The 19,158-nt window shown below is 39.2% G+C and overlaps 1 protein-coding gene and 1 long non-coding RNA gene across 8 annotated transcripts in view; one reads left to right on the top strand and one right to left on the bottom strand.

The window, feature by feature from the left end:
• CUNH2orf88 (chromosome unknown C2orf88 homolog) overlaps window positions 1-19,158 on the bottom strand; it is a 101,282-nt gene that overhangs the window by 67,127 nt on the left and 14,997 nt on the right. For 4 of the 6 annotated variants that reach the window (XM_069995657.1, XM_069995663.1, XM_069995656.1 and 1 more), the window contains exon 1: window positions 8,336-8,448. The exons of the other annotated variants lie outside the window; for them this stretch is intronic. The gene's annotated coding sequence lies outside the window, so the exon portion shown is untranslated. Of the gene's footprint in view, window positions 1-8,335; window positions 8,449-19,158 lie in introns of those variants that run through there. 6 annotated transcript variants of the gene reach the window in all.
• LOC138809288 (uncharacterized) lies at window positions 8,792-17,561 on the top strand. 2 transcript variants are annotated; one of them, XR_011366774.1, is made up of 4 exons: window positions 8,792-8,863; window positions 13,789-13,909; window positions 14,440-14,830; window positions 16,547-17,561. It is a non-coding gene; the product is annotated as an uncharacterized lncRNA (long non-coding RNA). The 2 variants fall into 2 exon arrangements; XR_011366773.1 differs by lacking the exon at window positions 8,792-8,863 and adding an exon at window positions 13,370-13,441.

Genomic DNA, 19,158 nt, shown 5'->3' with positions numbered 1-19,158 from the left:
GAAGTCAGCAGGACAAGGTAGGGCAAATAGAGTGTGGACAATGAAGAACAGTATTATTGTGAGTTCTTCCACAGAAAATTTGAGAAGAGTTTCTTAGGTGAAGATTTTTCTAAGTTAGAAACTACAGCTGGGCGCCAGTGGCTCACACCTGTAATCCTAGCTACTCAGGAGGCTGAGATCTGAGGATCACGGTTCAAAGCCAGCCTGGGCAGGAAAGTCCACTAGACTCTTATCTCCAATAAACCACTAGAAAACCAGAAGTGCGCTGTGGCTCAAGCGGTAGAGCACTCGCCTTGAGCTGAAGAGCTGAGGGATAGCGCCCAGGCCCAGAGTTCAAGCCCCATAAACGACAAAAAAAAAAAAGAAAGAAAAAAAAGAAAGAAACTACAGCATCTCAGTGAATCAGAGTTTTATAAGGTCGAGTCATATTTGCAATATAAACTGATGAACTAGAAATGTCCAATGACAAAAATTTCAAATATCTTTAGTTCTCAATATCATAACTGTTTTTGTTGTTTCTTTTTAGATGGGTAAGAAATAAAGAGAAATGGAATCCTTGAGTGCAAGACTGAAAGAGACTATTGCTATGTACTTGAGGCAGTGGGGGTAAGCTGGGATTGTGCTGGGGTATAGTTGTCCACATGCTAAGCACTTAGCCAGGTACTGTGGAGAAGGTGGAAAATGAGGAGAAATGGAGCTGCCATTGCAGTCTGGTAGAGCCAGGACTCACACTGAGCAAGAAGCCATACCTATGCTGAGTGATGATTTACAAGAAGAGAGAGTAAGGAGTTATGGGAAAAGCGTTCCTTAGGAAATAGCAATCAAGCTGTGATTATCAAGGTGAGTAGGAGTTTCAAGAAGAAGCAAGGCATGAGACTCCAAGACTGAGGGGAGAACATTTACTAAGGTTTTGGGATGGGATAGAACATTGTTTGGCTTCTAATTTTCTAATAGAATTTTTCCCAAACCTTTCTTACCACCACCCCCCTCAGATTATTCTTTTCTTCCCCTGTGGAGTATACTTTTTCTTCTTCATCCCTTTGAACATTTTTGAACGTGTTTTGTTGAGAGGTGGGTTTCACATGATTTCATGCTTCCAAGTTTCAGGTCCTACTTCTTTCATCTGCTCACTGTCCCACATGGTTGTTTTGTGGTATAGTTTTCAATACTGACTATTATCTACTCATGAGAAAGGAATTCTATGTGGGGAAGTGGTCTGCATGATACTTTCTATAGTCTCAAGTAAGAGAATTAGATCTCTTTTGAGGTAGATTTCTCAGCTTCGCCTCGCTCCAAGCAGGTCACATGATTTCAGGCATACCAAGCAACCCATATCCCAGATGCAGGGTTTTGATTTCTGGCAGGTGATATTGTCTCATTCACAATCTGGAATATGAATAACCACATTGTTTGCTCCTGATGATGGGTAGAATTCCTAGTATAATTTCAAAGTCAACATAAGCCTGTGTGGCTCCCCAATTTATCTAAACATACCAGCTCAAGCTTTCTTCCCAGTGCCTGAACCCTGAACTCTGCGTTGAGGGAAGTTACTAGAATCCACTTGAAGGTTTTTATTGTTGTTCCTGGTCCTGGGCCTTGAACTTGGGGCCTGGGTGCTGTTCTTGAGCTTTTTTGCTCAAGACTAGCTAGCACTTTACTACTTGAGCCATGTCTCCACTTCCAATTTTTTTTTGAAATTTGAGATGAGTCTCATGGACTTCCTGCCCAGGCTGGATTTGAACTGCAATCCTAGATCTCAGCTTCCTGAGAGGTTCTAAGACCTATATCTGCTATATTCTAGGATCTGTTTGGGCCTCCGATTCTTCATTATGCTCTGATTTTGGAGTCATTCTTTCATTCTGATACTTAATGGACTTTCTTGAGTTCAAGCTCAGTTACATACTTACAGTTTTGTTTTATTTTCTGTGACCAAAGGAGTCTCTCATAAGCTCATGTTATAATGTAGTAAATTTTGAAAAATTCTTTAAAACCCATACTCTTCAAAGAATACTCATAGGGTACCTATAATTTATGATCATTTATAGGATTGGAGAAAGGTTAAATAGAAGAATGAGACAGAGTTGTATAAGTCACGTTAAGAATTTAGATTTTGGGTTGCTGACAGTGAGGCTCAGAGATAAAAATGCCTGCCTAGCAAGTGTGAGATCTTGCATTCAAACTCCAGTATTGTTTCCCTCCTAATCTAGATATTCCCCTGTAGCAAATGAACAGCTGTTAAATTTTAATAGTATTTTCATTTTTAATGTATCATGGAGACTACTGGATCCAAAATAAGAGAGATGCAGGGAAAAGTATGCATTAGTTTAGTGGTTTCTGCTGGTGGCTAGAACTAAAGTAATGCCAGTGGGCATTACTTAAAAGAGATGTAGTTAATTAATTTCATAGAACTTGTTATGCATTGAATTGGGGAATGAGACAAAGTTTACTCTCAGGTGTTTGATTTGAACATCTGAGCAGTTAAGACCAACAACAAGATTAAAAAAAGAGAAGGAGCAAGACTATCTCAAGTTTAGTATGGGCCTTGTTGCCATGAAGGTATCAGTATTACATCCACATGGAAATATTAAGAAAAGCAATAGGGTCTATGTGGGAACTCAAAAGAAAACTGAACTTTTAAAATTAATGAGATTTCCCGAAGAGCGAAGGCAGAGTGTAAAGAGGAGCCAAGAAAGTAGCGGTAGAGTAACAGCTGAAGGGAAGTCATCAAGGAAGATGGAAACAGGTCCATGAATAAAGAAATTTGGATGACCTTTAGAAGCTGGGAAAGGCAAGGAAATACATCTTTTTCTAGAGCCTCCAAAGGAAACACAGCCTTCCCATCATTTCAAATTTAGTTTAGCAAGACTCATTCCAGAATCTGAATTCTACAACTGTAAGACACATTTGGGATACTGCGGCAGCAATAGAACACTAATATTAATTTTTTTTAAAAAGCAAAACAAAAAAAAACCCATTTTGAGAACTTGATGAGAACTATACTGTGGCGATGCTCTTGGGTGGGCTAGTTCTCTACAGATGTAGAATCTGCTAGACTTTGATCATAAGCTTCCTAGCCCCCAGAACTATGAGAAAATAAACCTCACAAACTTGTTTATAAATTTCTTGAACTATAGTATTTTGTCATCACAGCACACATGGACTATAGCAGGAATTATTAGGAAGAGGAAAGAATAAACAATACCAGAGAAACAGCAGAGAGAAAGTGAGCACCTTGCGCTGAGGGCCAACAAACAGGCAAGCAGCAGCCTTTCTCTCCATGCTCCCTGTCTGGCATAGCGCAGAGCGAGGGCAAGATGCAAGCACAATGCCGTGTGCCATGGGTTGGAAAGTACCTGAGTCACCTTTATCAGGAGTTCCTTTTATTTTGACCAACAATCCTTTGTCTTTTACATGCTAGTGCTATCTAATCTTTTTGTTTTGTTTGGTCATCTTGTAGTGTGCCAGCCTGACTAACCTTTTTCTCCATATTTCTGTTTAGGGTAGGTCATGGATACTTGCAGGAGTTCATAAGGTAGAAGTGAAGCAACAGCCATTTTTCAGGTTAACCATACTGATTGTGTCAGCACCCATGAACACAGACAGACACGATCAAAGCTGTTTCACTTGCACTCTGTCCTTTGTCAATTGGTTTTGACTGTTGAGATAAGTACAAGTGTTTACAGTTCCAGAAAGAAAGGCTTGATTTCTTTTTTTTCTTTTCTTTTCTTTCTTTCTTTTTTTTTTTTTTTTTGTCAGTCATGTAGCTTGAACTCTGGGCCCGAGCATTGTCTCTCAGCTCGTCAGCACATGGCTAGTGCTCTACCACTTGAGCTACAGCGCCACTTCCGGTTTTCTGGTGATTTATTAGAGATAAGAGTTTCACGGAGTTTCCTGCCTAGGCTGGCTTTGAACCGTGATCTTCAAATCTCAGCCTCCTGAGTAGCTAGGATTACAGGCATGAGCCACCAGCACCTGGCTAGAAAGGCTTGATTTCTGTAGGCAACCCATACCAACAAGGTCAGAGACAAGAAATGGTGTAGGTTTGAGTCTGTCCTATGAGTTCCATCTTACACTGTGGATTCCAGTGTTAGTTCATCTCCCTTTTGCACACTTCCTACCTGTGGACTGCAAACTCCAAGATCAGATTCAAAGACAGTCCTGACAGCCTAAACAGCTCCCCCAATTATATACAGTCAAAACCTTGTAATCTGTGTGCAGGCATGCATATGTACCTATACAGACATATACTTACATATAACGTATATATGCAGCCTACTTCTGCGATTGAATCTTAGTTAATTTACCATCATATTTGTTTCTAATCATTAGTCCTTTTATGCTTCTTCAACAAGTACCATAGACAGGGTGGCTTAGTTCTCACAGCTGGAGTGTGAAAGTGAAGGACTTGTCAGCCTGCATTGGTTCTGGGATGGAGATTTCATTGTGTTCTCACATGGTAGAAAGAGACAAGGATGCTGCCTGGGGTCTGGGCTTTCTTTTTTTCTCTTTAAATTTATTGTCTGTTTTTGTGCTAGTACTGTAGCTGGGCTTGAACTCAGGCCTCATGCTCTCACTTGGCTTTTTCACTCAAGGCTAGTGTTCTGCCATTTAAGCCACACCTCCACTTCAGCTTTTTCATGGTTAACTGGAAATAAGTATCTCAAGGACTTTTCTGCCCAGATTGACTTCAAATCATGATCCTCAGATCTCAGCCAATTGAGTAACTAAGATTACAGGAGTGAGCCACTGCACTAGTTGCCAGGCTGGGCCTATTTTATAAGGTCAGTAATCGCTTTGCTGAGGTTATCTCCATGGCCTAATCATTTCACAAAGGTCCCATCTCCAAGTATTATTACACTGAAGACTAGGATTTCAACACTTGAACGTTGAGGAGACGTAAATATTCATCTACTTCACGGATATGACCAAAAATTATCTTTGACTTCTGGGGCTTGTAGGAATTATTGTTAATTGATTGTTCTTATCTTAATTGAGTGTTATCCTGGTCATTTACTCTTTCAACTTATCCCTCACTGTTTTTTTCTTGAATGCTGTTTTTCTTGAACCCGCAAAATCAGTACCACACATATTCCGATAATCATTTGTTTTCTACTTAAAGTGATCTATAGAAGGTCTTTACTCACCTCCTTCTTAACATCCTTCTCAAAGGAAAAGGATCCCTCAAAATACAGAACTCAGACAGAATGTTAATAAGAAACCAGTGATCTATGAATAAATTATGAGAAGTGACAAGCAATGGCAATGTGTGTGATTCAGCTCAATAGTCTTTGCAGGGAAACATAAATAAATAATCCTTTTAAAACATAATAAATAAATCCTTTGATTGTTGAAAACCATGGCTCCCAATATAAAAAAAAAAAACAGAACAGATAGAAATAGTAGACCAAATACTTGTAATCTGAGAACTCCACTCTCCCTGACCCTTTTAAACAACTTAAGCTGAGTGGAGTGAAGGATTTGGTAGCCAGACAAAGCTGGGTTTCAATCAAGGTTCTGGTACCACAGAGCCATATGACTGTGAGCTCATTTTTTCCAAAATGGCACTTAGAGTACCAGCCAAACAAGATGGCTGAAAGGGTATGTAAAACTTCTAGAACACAAAAGTTCTAGGGAAATCATCAAGTCCTTCATTAATACCTTTTAAAATATTTTTAACCCTAAAATTCCTTCTTAAACTCATTGCAGGTCTACACACAAGCTCACTAAACTTTCTACTAGAGTCTTAGGTCAAACTGAAGCAATGTGGGAGCTCACCCTGTTCTTTAAGGAGAGGAGGGAGAAAGTCTTGGCATGGACATGGGGTCCTTTCAGAAAACCGCAAGGCCTGGACCTCAGTCAGAAAGCTGCTACTGCAGGAGCTGCACCAAGAACTTGTCACAGGGTAAGTGGGAAGTGAGTGGGTGGGGAGATTGCTTTACCCTTTCTAACCAGTTTTTCACCTGGTCTGTAGGTTCCCACAAACAAGCTGCCAAGCCTGGGGATTCCCAGACAGAAATGTAATCACAGCTGTGTTTGGAATCTGTTCACAACATTTGAACAGTTAAATACAGGGCCAAATGTGACCTTGACAGTATAAGACTCTTATCCTCAAAAGACCGAATGGTAATGAAGAGATCACATAGGACTGACCCAATGCTGAGGAAAAATAAAGATGGAGAAGGGGCGACATGAAGGCAAAACGTTATGTTAGAGACAATAGTTTACACTTTCATCAGGGTACAAATATTTCCGCCAATAACCTTTTGCTAAAATGCATTTAACAATGTGGATCTTCTGACTCATGTTACATGTGTGTAACTATTTTAGTTTACAATTTAATGGCTTTTTTTTCCTATCCTGGGGCCTGGGCACTGTCCTTGAGCTTCTTTGTGCTCAAAGATAACACTCTACCCACTTAAGCCACAGCATCACTTCTGGGTTTTTTTTCTGATTAGTTATTGAAGGTAAGAATCTCATGGACTTTCCTTCCCAGGCTGGCTTTGAACCAGGATACTCAGATCTCAGCCTCCTGAATAGCTGGGATTATAGGCACAAGCCACTGATGCCTGGCTTATTTAATGACTTTTTACTGCAAACTTTTATCATCATATCTGGACTCTCGGCTTTCTGCCTATGGCACATATAGTCCAGGAGAGCATTCAATAAATATAGACAATATTACATCCCTTAAAAGGAGCAACACAGCATTTCTTTCCTTTTCTTCTGCTTCTAGTTATAAACTTGATATAAGTAGAATTCTATTTAATAGGTAGTCATCTTTGTTCAGCTATACATGTATGCCTGCAACAAGAAACTGTTTTTCATCGACGTGCTAGCCAGCAACTTCTGCTAGTGCTTCAGCTCAAGCAGGCTTTTACTCTGGATTGACAGGATTTGGGGAAAATAGGCATTTTAAAATTTTCTGTTAGACTTCTAAACCAGTATATTTGTGTGTGTGTGTGTGTGTGTGTGTGTGTGTGTGTGTGTGTGTGTGTGTGTGTGTGTCTGTGTCTGTGTCTGTGTGTCTGTGTGTGTTGGTGCCAGTACTGGAGCTTGAACTCAATGCCTGGGCACTGTTAGCTTTTTCTTTCAATGTTTGTGCTCCACTTCCAGTTTTTTGGTTGTTCATTGGAAATAAGAGTCTCATAGACTTTCCTACCCGGGCTGGGTTTGAACTGTCATCCATATATACACACACACACACACACACACACACATATATATATATATATATATATATATATATATATATATATGCATATGTGTGTGTGTGTGTGCATGCACACACACACGTGTGTTTGGTAATAATTGAGTTTTGAACTCAGGTCTTTGTGCTTACTCTACAACTCAACCCATGGCTCCAACATGTTTTGTTTTAGTTATATTGTACATAGAGTCTCACATTCCTTCTGCTTATTCATCCCAAGTAGTTGGTATTGCAGGCATGAACCACCATTGCCTGGCTTGTTACTTGAGATAGGGTCTTGCTAATATTTTTTAGCTTGGATCAACCTTAAACAACAATCTTCCTCTCTTTCCTACGAGCTAGCTGAAATTACAGACATGGGAAACAAAATTAAATTGTGCCTAGCTGTTAAAAATAAAGTGGGTGAATTTTAGAAATAAATAACTAAGAATTTAAAATGAGTTTCTGTGTCTATTCTTGAAGGATGACATGTATCACAAGTCAAGTTCTCTGGTGTATATGGCAGCAAAAGATTTTTTAATGTAAGTATATTGTTCAGCTTTTATAGACATTTGAATTGTTAAGCCAAACGTTGATGGGTACATAGTGCAATTCAGTTCTCAAGTTGTATAGGCAGTTCTTTTATTAAACCAGCTGGTGGTATAGATTTTTGATAAGTGTTACCCATTCAACACAGGATTAATCCCTTATCATACTTCTTGCTACGTGACACACATTGTGCTAGATATTAGGGATATGTAATCCAGAGTTCTTCCCTTCAGGAGCCTGTAGAATACAGCATGACAGAATGCTAAGTATTACGATAAATTCCAGTGGTAGGGAGAAGGGTAGCTCGTGGACAGAATCCATCTGCAGGATGTTTGCATTCCATGCACTTGTATCTGGAAATTCCCTTTCACCTCCTAATCACAGGCATGACTGTAGTATGCACCCAGCCCCAGCTTCAGATGACTGAAAAAGGGGTCCACCCGTGATCCAGCCCAGAAGTCAGAGAAACTTGACCAATTAGCTATGGCAGTTAACTATAGCTGTGAGAATGCAGGGGCTGAGGTGGATATTTGAGTCCTTATAAAAGCAGAGAAAAGAAGACCGAAATCAGGGATGGGAGGGGGGAATTGTACCACTCACTTGGGAAGAATCTGCTTCCTGGGTGGTGCACTAATGTGCCAGGCAAGTTGGTGCCGGCTTCTGGCCGGAAGCCTCAGTTCTCCCCATGGCTGCTGGAGGCATGGCAGCTGCCTTTCCTGACACAGATCAACACAAGACCAAGGCAGACACTGCAGGGCCATTTATGACCTAATCTCAGAAGTCATATAACATCACTTTGACTATATTTGTCACCAGGCTGTCCCTGAGACATTGTGGAAAGACACTCTAGATGGCTTTTCTCAAAGATTTTCCTTAATTTTAAAGGCAAATTGAAAGGAATCCAATTACTTGCCTAACCTAGAACTTTAACCTCTAATAAGAATGACGGCAGCATAAGTAAATGTTGCCCTGACTGGGGCAATATTAACCTGTGTCACAGACACAGCTGGCTGTGAGAAAGGGAGCATGGGATTAAAAATGCCCACTATATACACACCAAGGACTCCTCTGACATGAGTAGTACCCCCTGTATGTCAGGCCAAAGGATCAGAAACTACTTTTCATGGAGTAAGTTCATTTTCTTTCTTTCTTTCTTTCTTTCTTTCTTTCTTTCTTTCTTTCTTTCTTTCTTTCTTTCTTTCTTTCTTTCTTTCTTTCTTTCTTTCTTTCTTTCTTTCTTTCCCTTTTTTGGGGGTCAGTTTTGGGGCTAGATCTCTGGGCCTGGTCACTGTCCCTCAGCTCTTCAACTCAAGACTAGTGCTCTACTACTTGAGCCATAACACCACTTCTGGCTTTTTCTGCTCATGTGGTGTTGAGGAATTGAACCCAGGGCCTCATGCATGCAAGGCAAGCACTCCACCACTGAGCCACCTTCCCAGCCCCAGTTCCTTTCTTTGACACAAAGAAACCCTTTTCAGTTTTTTCATGACATACGGAGTGAGGCTTTAGAGCAATTTGAACCCCTTTGGAGTATTCCTACATTGAATTATGAATATTCTGCTTTTAAGTACCCTAAATCTTAGGTCGTAAGACTAAGTTTTAAAATTGTGGACACTAGGGAGTTGTGTGACTTTCTGGGAGCCTAGAGCTTTCAGCATTACAGACACAGTGACCCTGTCTATGCATATGCACAGTCACTGTATTTTTAGGGCAAAAACCTAACACTCAAATTAGAAATGGCACTGAAATCTTTATCCTCCTATTGAATATATGAGCTAATCCATGTTTGTCTTCACATGCCTGGCAAAGTAACTATGGGTAGAAAATAACAATTATGGAACTGTAGCTATATCAGGGAGAGAATAGAATTTCTGGGTTCCAAAGGAGATAAACACCTATTTAGAGGTTCATAGAATAATGGGGGAGGATTTGTTAGGAAATGGGAAGACTTGGAAAAAATGATATTAAGTGAAGTAAGCCAGACCCAAAGAAACATAGGTCCCATGGTTTCCCTTATTTGCAATAACTAGTATATGTTTGAGACAAGCATAAAAGGTCAGATAAGATGATACTAAGTGAAATGAACCCCAAGATAAGGACACAAGTGTTTTTTCTTTCTTGCTATTGTTTCTAACATATTTCTAAGATGATTTCTTTGTTGCTTTGTATGTCCCTCCCCCACGGTATAACCCCTGCTTTCACTGTATTTGATGTTGGTATAATTTGTGGAGGGGAAGGGCAAAAACAAATTGTTTAAATAGGGATACAGGTGGACCCATTGCAACAATGAGATGTACAAGTTGTTATGTTGAAAAACGAACTTTATAACTTTGGTGGGGGAGAGGAGGATCGGGGAGGGGGGTCTGGGAAGGGGAAACAAAGGAAGAGTCAACAATGCTTGATAAGAAATGTACTCATTATCTTGCCCGTGTAATTGTAACCCCTCTGTACAGTATTTTCACACACACACACACACACATACACACACACACACACACACACACAAACACAAAACACCAAAGTAATATGAGTTAATACCATTTAAACACACACACACACACACACACACACACACACACACACACACACACAAAAGAATAATGGGGGAGGGAAACAATATTATTTATTTATTTATTTATTTATTTTGTCAGTCATGGGGTTGAACTCTGGGCCTGGGTGCTGCCCCTCAGCTCTTCAGCTCAAGGTGAGCGCTCTACCACTTGAGCCACAGTGCCACTTCTGTTTTTCTAGTGGTTTATTGGAGATAAGAGTTTCACGGACTTTCCTGTCCGGGCTGGCTTTGAACTGTGATCCTCAGATCTCAGCCTCCTGAGTAGCTAGGGTTATAGGTGTGAGCCACCGGCGCCCGGCTAACAATTCAATACTGAATTTTATGTATTTTTTTAAAAATGTCATGTCATATACTAAGGGAAATATATTCAGAGATAAAAAGTCTGGTCTTGCTAAATGAAATAAATTATCTTGAAGTATCCCAGAGTCAATGGAGATAAATGACCTCCAATGACAGGCTGAAAACAAATCAATAAAGGAAAAGAATCACACAATAAAAAAGTTGAAATTGATTTTCCAAATGCCTTTAAAGACAATTTAGATATGATAAGTGAATAGAGAGAGTATATGCAGTCTCAAAAAGAGTTAAGGCAAAGAAAGAGCAGATACAGTGTGTGAACAGTCAACTATGACTTAACAAGCAGATTTAGGGCTTGGTGTGACTACAGCGACCCCTGCTGGAGTCCATCTTATTTTTCAACTCCAGGAGTTACATCAGGGCTTGTGTACAATAATTAAAACTTTCCTGGAATAATTGGATTGAAATTTGGGAGAACATTTTATATTATTTAGTCATGTGAAAATGGATAAAACAGGCTTTTGGCCTGGAGAGGTTAAATGATATAATTTATATCATACTACTAAAATTGCTAGAATATAAAGACACCTGTTCAATTCTGGGTCTTGCTTATACAAGTGGAATTTTCTGTCACAAAGTGGAACACACAAAATGAGTAAGCCAAGTGAAATTCTAGGAACCTACACTGATAGTAAGGCATTCATTTTATCTGGCTAACTAGATTTAATTTTGTTAAGCAGACAATTTTCCTAATTAATATTAACAGACATTTAAATTTATTTTTGGCCAAGTGTGGTGGCATAAACTTGTAATCTCATAATTTTGGAAGACAGGAGAATCTCAAGTTTGAGACCCGGCTGGTCTATACAACAAGATCCTGCCTCAAAAATACGTATGTATGTAATATATATATATATATACATATTTATGAATATAAGTATACATAAATACATACATGCATATATGTTCCTATAATTTTTTGAATGAGATGTTCTGTCCTTCACTAGGTTACCTATGTTCCCCACTTCAGCATTTTAATTTTTTGAAATATTGCTTTAGACTCTCATATCATCATCTGTCCATTTTTTTCTACCTCTAAACCTTTTGATAATTAATTAAGAAACAGGACAGGAAGGAAATAGCAGGTGGTAACGGTTCTTTTACTGGGTTTCTGGAAAGCCTTGATTCCTACCATCTACCTAGTGCTCAGAATAACCCATTCCTGAGCGCTCTTGCTCCTCCTCCTCCATTCAACCAACATTTCTGCTTCTCCAGGCATAGCACGACCATGCTTTGAGCTTCTAGTCCTGCTCCCTGCTTATATTCTTAGGTAGTTAAATAAATTTCACAAAACCACTTACTCCTTCCACATTTTAGTCTGTATAATAACATTAGTTACATTTATGTCACTGTGTTCAATGATGCTCCCTATGATTTTTTCTTCTTCAACTATTAAAGCAGGTAGCTATGCTGTTCTTATAGATTTTTTGCTTCTGGCATAAAGCATAATTGATCTGTGTAAGGTTAAAGATCATGTGGGGGAACCCTGGAGAAGAAGAAGGGAAAAGTGTTTTAAGTCTGTTCCATTCCAACTAGAAAGGTGGTAGAAGTATATTGGCTTTAGGACAAATAGGAATACTGTCAAAACTACTCAAAGGCTCTCTGAAGAAGGTGACAAGACCTTAGCATGCAGGGTTTCATGATATATGTGTCAAGAGCTGAGTGTCTATTTAGCAAAAAAGACCAAGGTGGGGGGGCGGTAGATACCTCCCCTGATTCATGGATGAGTAGTTTTAGTTATTTGGTAAAGGAAGGAGGAACTTGGAAACCAATATTGGAAGACTGATTAAAGATATGTATGAGGATGTGTTTTAGGATGGGCTTTAAAAGTGGGCAGAATGTGAGGATATTTGTGACCCAAATGAACATCACTAAAAGATAAATCGAATGATCAAGTAAAGATATGTCCACTCCTCTGAATGCCAGTTATTTTCCATCCTCAGCTGCCCTAGTGTTTGTACAATGAACTCATGACCAGGAACCAGTGATGATCCTAGGCTTCCCATACTCTAGTGCCAGTTTGGCTTCTACCACCGGTTAGTGTCCATCTTCACCAGTATCACTGACCAACACTGAGCTCCCAAGACGGTACTATTTCTAGTACCTTCCAGCCATTTGATGGCAAATAGACTGCACTGTTCCTCCATCATCATGGAGTTAAAAAACAACTTGGATACAAATTTGCCTACTTTTCTTCTAACACCACTCTCCATGGTCTGAAGGACAGTCTTGATCACTGACTTGGGCCCTCGGAAAATATTGCTTATAACTAAGGAACCTCATTTAAGAATCAGAATTGAAGAAATTATTTCATTGTGATAAGGAAATAAAATGACATAATAGTGGGATGATTTATTCACTGTCATATGGTCACTCATGAGAGAGTGGAGCCAGAAACTAAGACTTAGGATCAAGAAGCAAAATGTAGCTCTATATTATTATTCCTAATGTCTCACAAAATTTTATATCTAATCTCACCATGGTGTACTCCTAGTTTCTAAGGGCATACTAATTCCTTTAGAAAACACTAGAAAGTAATTCAAAAGTTTCTACTGAATGGGAACTGAGGCTATCATATCAGCCACGTTGGGATTTTTATGCCATTGAACCAATGAATGAGGAAAGAGAGGAGAGATATGTATGGATCAAATGGTAGAGCACTTGGTAACCAAAAACAAACCTTAAGTTCAGATTCCAACACCAAAGAAGGAAAGAAAAAGAAAAGGGAAGCAAGAGAGAGAAAGAGAAGGAAGGAAGAACAAAAGGAAGGAAGGAAGGTAAGTCGAGCTCAAAGTAAGTCTAAGAAATCAATTATACAGTAGTGGGTAGGTGGGACTATGTGTGGAAGCTAATTGAGTCGCTGAGCAAGTCATAGAACTCCCATGTCCATTGTAAAACTTCTTGGAAGAGTAAAATAAATCAAGCCAAAGATTAACTGCTAACAGTTAAGATATTTCCAGAATGATAATCATAACTAACTGAAAGGAGAGAAAGGAAGCTTGGGAAAATGAGTGGAAGAGTGAGTTACAAATGCCCAAATGTGGCCTCATGAATGGTACAAATGGCAGAACTGTAGTCATCATGTACATTTTCCAAAATGATGCATTTTTTCTGCTTCCTTTAGGTCTCTTACTATGTGAATCTAATTACAGAAGGTCAAGGTCTGTGAGCAATGAATCATGGGGATTAAGCTCAAGGTCAGCTGCCACAGGGGCAATCATTACAGATTATCAGACAATGAAATGGTAAGATTATCAGACAGAGGAGGACTTCCCATAGTAACAACTATGATTCAGTGGGACTCGGTAATTCAAGCTAGTTAGATTCATTAGAGTCTATCCAAATATTTTTATTTAGAAATGTGTGTTATACTCTTATAATCAGTAGCTAAGAGTCCCGCTACACTCTGGAGAGTAAACAGGATTCTTTGAGCTGCCTACTTTCCTGTTCACTAGATGAATAGCAGCCATTGCATGTATTAAGCTGAATTAGACATGAAATTACTTCTTGCATCCCAAGTATTGACCTTATACTTCTTATAGAGATAATATTACAAATGATGGTTAGACTTCTACATTATTTCCTTAAAATATATTTAACCAGAAAGGATATTAAATGCACTATTCTTAGTAACAGAGTAAATTTCTAGTAAAACTATTTATGAGATTTAATTGAATAAGTAGGTCACTTAATTAACACCCACATATTGTCTAGGTAAAATATATTTAAAGTCTAGACATTAAAAATATCCTTTTCCTTTTCCTTCTACCCACAGACACAGGTCCCACCCTGACATCCAAGGCTGAAAGGGAAATGTTCCTCTCCTGGTCCCTTCCCAACAACTGTTTGTGATGGGGTAAAGGAATCACCGATGAGTCACTGTAATGAGAAAGGCTGGAAGCTTGGAAAATATTGACAGTGGGAAGCAGAAGATGGGTTTACAGCCGTGTAGATTTGGAAAACATATTTTCCATCAGCTTTTTCAAGGCAACATATACACATCGTCCTCACCCACTTAAAAGAACACCAGAAGCAACATTCCTCTTGTTCAAAGACACAATTTCTTGTCATGGACCTCTATTTTTTTCATAATCAATATCTTACAAAATGCTAAGCAACTCATTAAGGATCATTCAGGAACAAAGTGTCAAAGCCAAGGTTCAATGGTAGGTGTCTCTTTATTTAAGGGTCTTCAGTACTTTGTAGGAAAAATACACTAAAAAGAGCCCATAAGTGGCACTCTCCACCTATTTATCATAACAAATGAAGTTACGCTTTCTACCCATGCTAACTTTTGAGAGCAGTATTCTTAAGCCACATAGCATATTAAAGTTACCTGGAAACTTTTAAATCATCACCCCGTTCAGAACAATTACATTAGACTGAGGACAGGATTTGATAAAACATTCCCATTTTGTTCTAATGTACAGCTAGGGTTAAGAACCATTCTTGTAGTATACTATAAAGAAAATAGGTTTTAGAATTTCAGAATTAGGTTGGATGACAGAGCCACAACTTGCTAGATGTGTGACTCAGAGTAAGGTATTTGCTTGCCTTGAGAAAGTAGATTATTGCCGGGGAACTAGTAGTTGACACCTACCTATAGTCATAGCTATTCAGGAGGCTGAGATCTGAGGACTGAAGTTTAAAGCCAGCCCAGGCAGAAAAATCTGTATGATTCTTATCTCCAGTTAAGCAGGAAAAAGATGGAAGTTAGGCTCTGGCTCCAGGAGTAGAGTGCAGCATTGAACAACAACAACAACAACAAAACCCACAAAAGGGTAGCACCCATGCTCTGAGTACCCAAACACGCACACACACACACACACACACACACACACACACACACACACACACACACAGAGACACACACACAAATATAAGCACACAAACACACCAAAAAGAAAAGAGAGTATAAACCTCTTTTCTACATAAAAAATAACTATATGAAGTGGTGCATACATTAAGTAGCCTGATTTGGCCATTACAAATTATACACATATCAAGATGTGTTGTATATCATAACTATACATAATATTCATTTGTTGATTAAAATAACAAGAAATACATTGCATAAAAGTCAGGAAGACTAGCAAGAGTATCTTACATAGTGTTTGGAGTAAGGTGGGACCCCAATAATGGTAGCGGTAGCACTGGGAGAATGTTATGGTGGAAAGGAAGAGGGTTTGGAGTTGAATAGATTTGGCTTTATATTTTGATCCTACTTTTTTCAGCCTTTGGTAAATGTTTTGTACTTTAATTACTAATTTGTATAGGCTAAGACTTATTCCTCTCTTAGTGAGGATTAAATAAAATAATGGCTGCTAAATACCTAGTATATTCCTTCCAGGGTTTATAACCCAGTTATACTAATTAAATTGCTACTGAAAAGTCATAGACCACTCTTTGCATTTATAAATGTTTGTGGTAGATATAGAAGTATAGGCCCCACGTTTAGTACAATACGTTTACATCTTCGTATAAATTCATACTCTACTCCAGTCCCCATTATGCCCCTAGAGATACTGGTGTCAGTGAGATGAAAAGAAACACAACTCAGGACTCTTCCATCCAAGATGTGAGGAAAGGTTGTTGCTGGACCTCACCCACAGTGGCCAGCCCTAGGAGAGGGGGTGTGGGAGAGGGCAGGGGGGTTAGACCATCACTACTGCCTTCCTGGAACGAAGTCTAGAACAGTTGTTAGCTGCCTTCATCTTCATGCTGTCAGTGCTGGAGTGGTTGAGGTTTGCAATCAGGGTGGAATGTGTCAGCAGTATTAAACAAACATCCCTGCTCCATCTTGAGAACAAGCTCTATAAATAGGAGATCTGAACATGGCTCACACCATGACTTATACCTTGTATAATTATCTGTCTTCACAGGATGTGCCTGGCAGAGGGCTGGAGAATCTGGAAGATTGCCTAACATACACAAGGTACTCAATAAGTGTTCCTTGAGCTGACTGGTGTCCTCTGCCTGGAATGCTTCCTTGACTGGAACTAGATGTGAACATTTATTGGTTCTCACCAAATGCCTGGCCCTGTACTAGGCACTGTATATAGAGATCACCTCATCCACTTGGCAAACTCCAGTCCATCCTTCAAGATCTAGCTCAAATGTCACCTGTTCTGTTAAACCTTCCTGACTCCCTCCGGCACCACCCTCTGTGCTTCTGCACTGACAGCTCTTTGCTCAACGTTCAGAAGAGCACTTACCACATTCTACTTTAACATATCTAGTTACAAGTCTGTCTCCCCCCTGGAATGAGAGGTCATTAGGGGCATCGTGACTTTATTACTTTTTTGTCAATTGCATTTAACGTGGAATCTGAGGAAACTGATTTTGAAACTCTTGAATTTTGTTTACAAAACAATAAGTTGCACTGAGCACGTTTACTCAAAGAATTACATGCTTCTAGACATAAAGTCAGTTACTACTTTTATTTAAGGCCATTTTTATATAACCGAGGAAGAATGAATTCTATATCTGCACATATCAGTTTCATATCCATAATCTCACCAAAAGTGCCTAATATGCATGCTACACTAGCACTACTTTGAGACCAAACTGTTTTCCTCCTAGCATCTATTTTACCTGAGAAGCAGTTACTGGCATGTCCACAAGGCTTCAACAAAGAAAAGCATGAAAGGCTTAATACATAGATACATACATACACATATATACATATACAGAGCTCATTTTTCACTAAAGTGTTATCCTTGAAAGTATTAAACTCAAATACATATGTTTGTTGGCTTACAATGAGGTTATATCCTAACAAACCCAAAATAAATCTGATATATTGAAGTTCAAAAACTGCACAGAATATGTACTACCTACTCAATGTCATGGCTTAGCCCCATGGGTGGTTACTTAGTTTTGTGATTTGTGACTGACTGGGAGTTGTGGCTACCGCTGCTGTGGCTGCCCAGCACTGTGAGAGAATGGATGAATACCCCTGCGAAAGAGCTTACGCTGCAGGTCTGTTCTAGGGTTTCATCTTTAGTCCCCACATACTTACACACCGAAGTCTTCTGTGGTGCTCTCTCTGGTGGTGGTGGAACCCTTAGGAATAGGGTCTGGCAGGGGATATTAGGTCATTGAGGGCTTATGGGGACCCGACTCTTTCCTCTCTCTTTCTCTTGGCTTCCCTGACACCATGAAGTAAGCAACTTTGTTCTACCGTGTGCTCCCCACCATGATGTTCTGCCTCACCACAGGGCCTAAATCAATAGAACCTGTCTACCATAGATTGAAGAACCTAAGACCATGGCCCAAATGAATCCTTCTTTCTTTCAGTCTGGTTTTCTCAGGAATTTTGTCACGGTGGCAGAAAGCTTACCATGTAGACTGGGAAAGAGTCTGGAGAAAGTTCCTACTAAAGGCATACCACTTTTGCACTATTATAAAGTTGAAAGTTGTAAGGTAAACCATGGTAAGTCAGAGGTCACTTGCGTACTATGGAATGATTTTTATCGAGTTTTGTGAGGACAAATGGAAGTACTATATATGAAGTTCCACAGTGACTAATTCATTACCAGACTAAAAGCTCGTACTACTGATGGCCTGTACCAGACCACAGCGTATCAGCCCTCTGCCTTTCTGATTCCTTTCTGATTATTTTCACTGAGTGGTTGGGAACAAGATTCCTTAACTCAGATATTTGATTAAGTAACTGGTTCAGTGCTGGTCCCCTTTCTGAAGTGGAAATTGGCTTAAAGAGATGGCTGTCAAATCAAGAATTCTGCCTTGAACACATTTAACTGGAAATTCCTAGTGACTATCAAAATTGATATAGAGTGTGGAATGTAAGTCTGAAACAAATACTTAATATTAAAGAAAGCACATATATATGGATTGTAGCTTTTCTTTTTTATAGTTAGTAAATTGATTCTATTATAAACTTTTCTTTCCAGTTATACATTAGATTCATCTTTCTATATTTGCTCATACAGATTTACTTACGAGATACCAAAGTTTAATTTCTAAATTGATAGTTTTAATTTCTAAATTGTTTCAACTTTCAACATGATAAGCGCTAGAGATGTCTTTGGGAGTTTATGAAAATTGATTAGAAGGAAAAATGTACAAAAAATGGGATTTCTGGGCCAAAGAACGTGAGATATTTAAAATTTTAAGAGAAAAGTTTAAGTTTTTAAGCACAGTAAAATGTGTTAGCTTTCTATGATTACCATGAGACACATGAGACAATAAACTTATTGCAATGTTTATGTAGTTCACAGTTCTGAAGGGATCAACCCAAGATCAGGTGACATGCTGGGCTGGCTTTCTTACAAGGCAGCTCACCATGGAGGAGTCCATGGGAGGGAAAAACCACTTACTGCATGAGCCATGAAGCATAAAGAATGAGAAAAGACTGAAGGCTCCACAATCCTCTATGAGAGTACATCCTAAGAACCTCTTCTAAAGCCACACTTCCAAAGGTCCACAGCACTTCCCACTGATAGCCACTGTTGGGCTGGAGGCTGTGATG

This window comes from Dipodomys merriami, unplaced genomic scaffold (genome assembly GCF_024711535.1).
Source record: "Dipodomys merriami isolate MVZ:Mamm:240054 unplaced genomic scaffold, mDipMer1.0.p SCAF_49, whole genome shotgun sequence".
In the NCBI taxonomy this organism is placed as follows: domain Eukaryota; kingdom Metazoa; phylum Chordata; class Mammalia; order Rodentia; family Heteromyidae; genus Dipodomys; species Dipodomys merriami.
The sequence above is the reverse complement of the archived record's forward strand: the minus strand, read 5'-3'. Positions and strand labels throughout refer to the sequence as shown.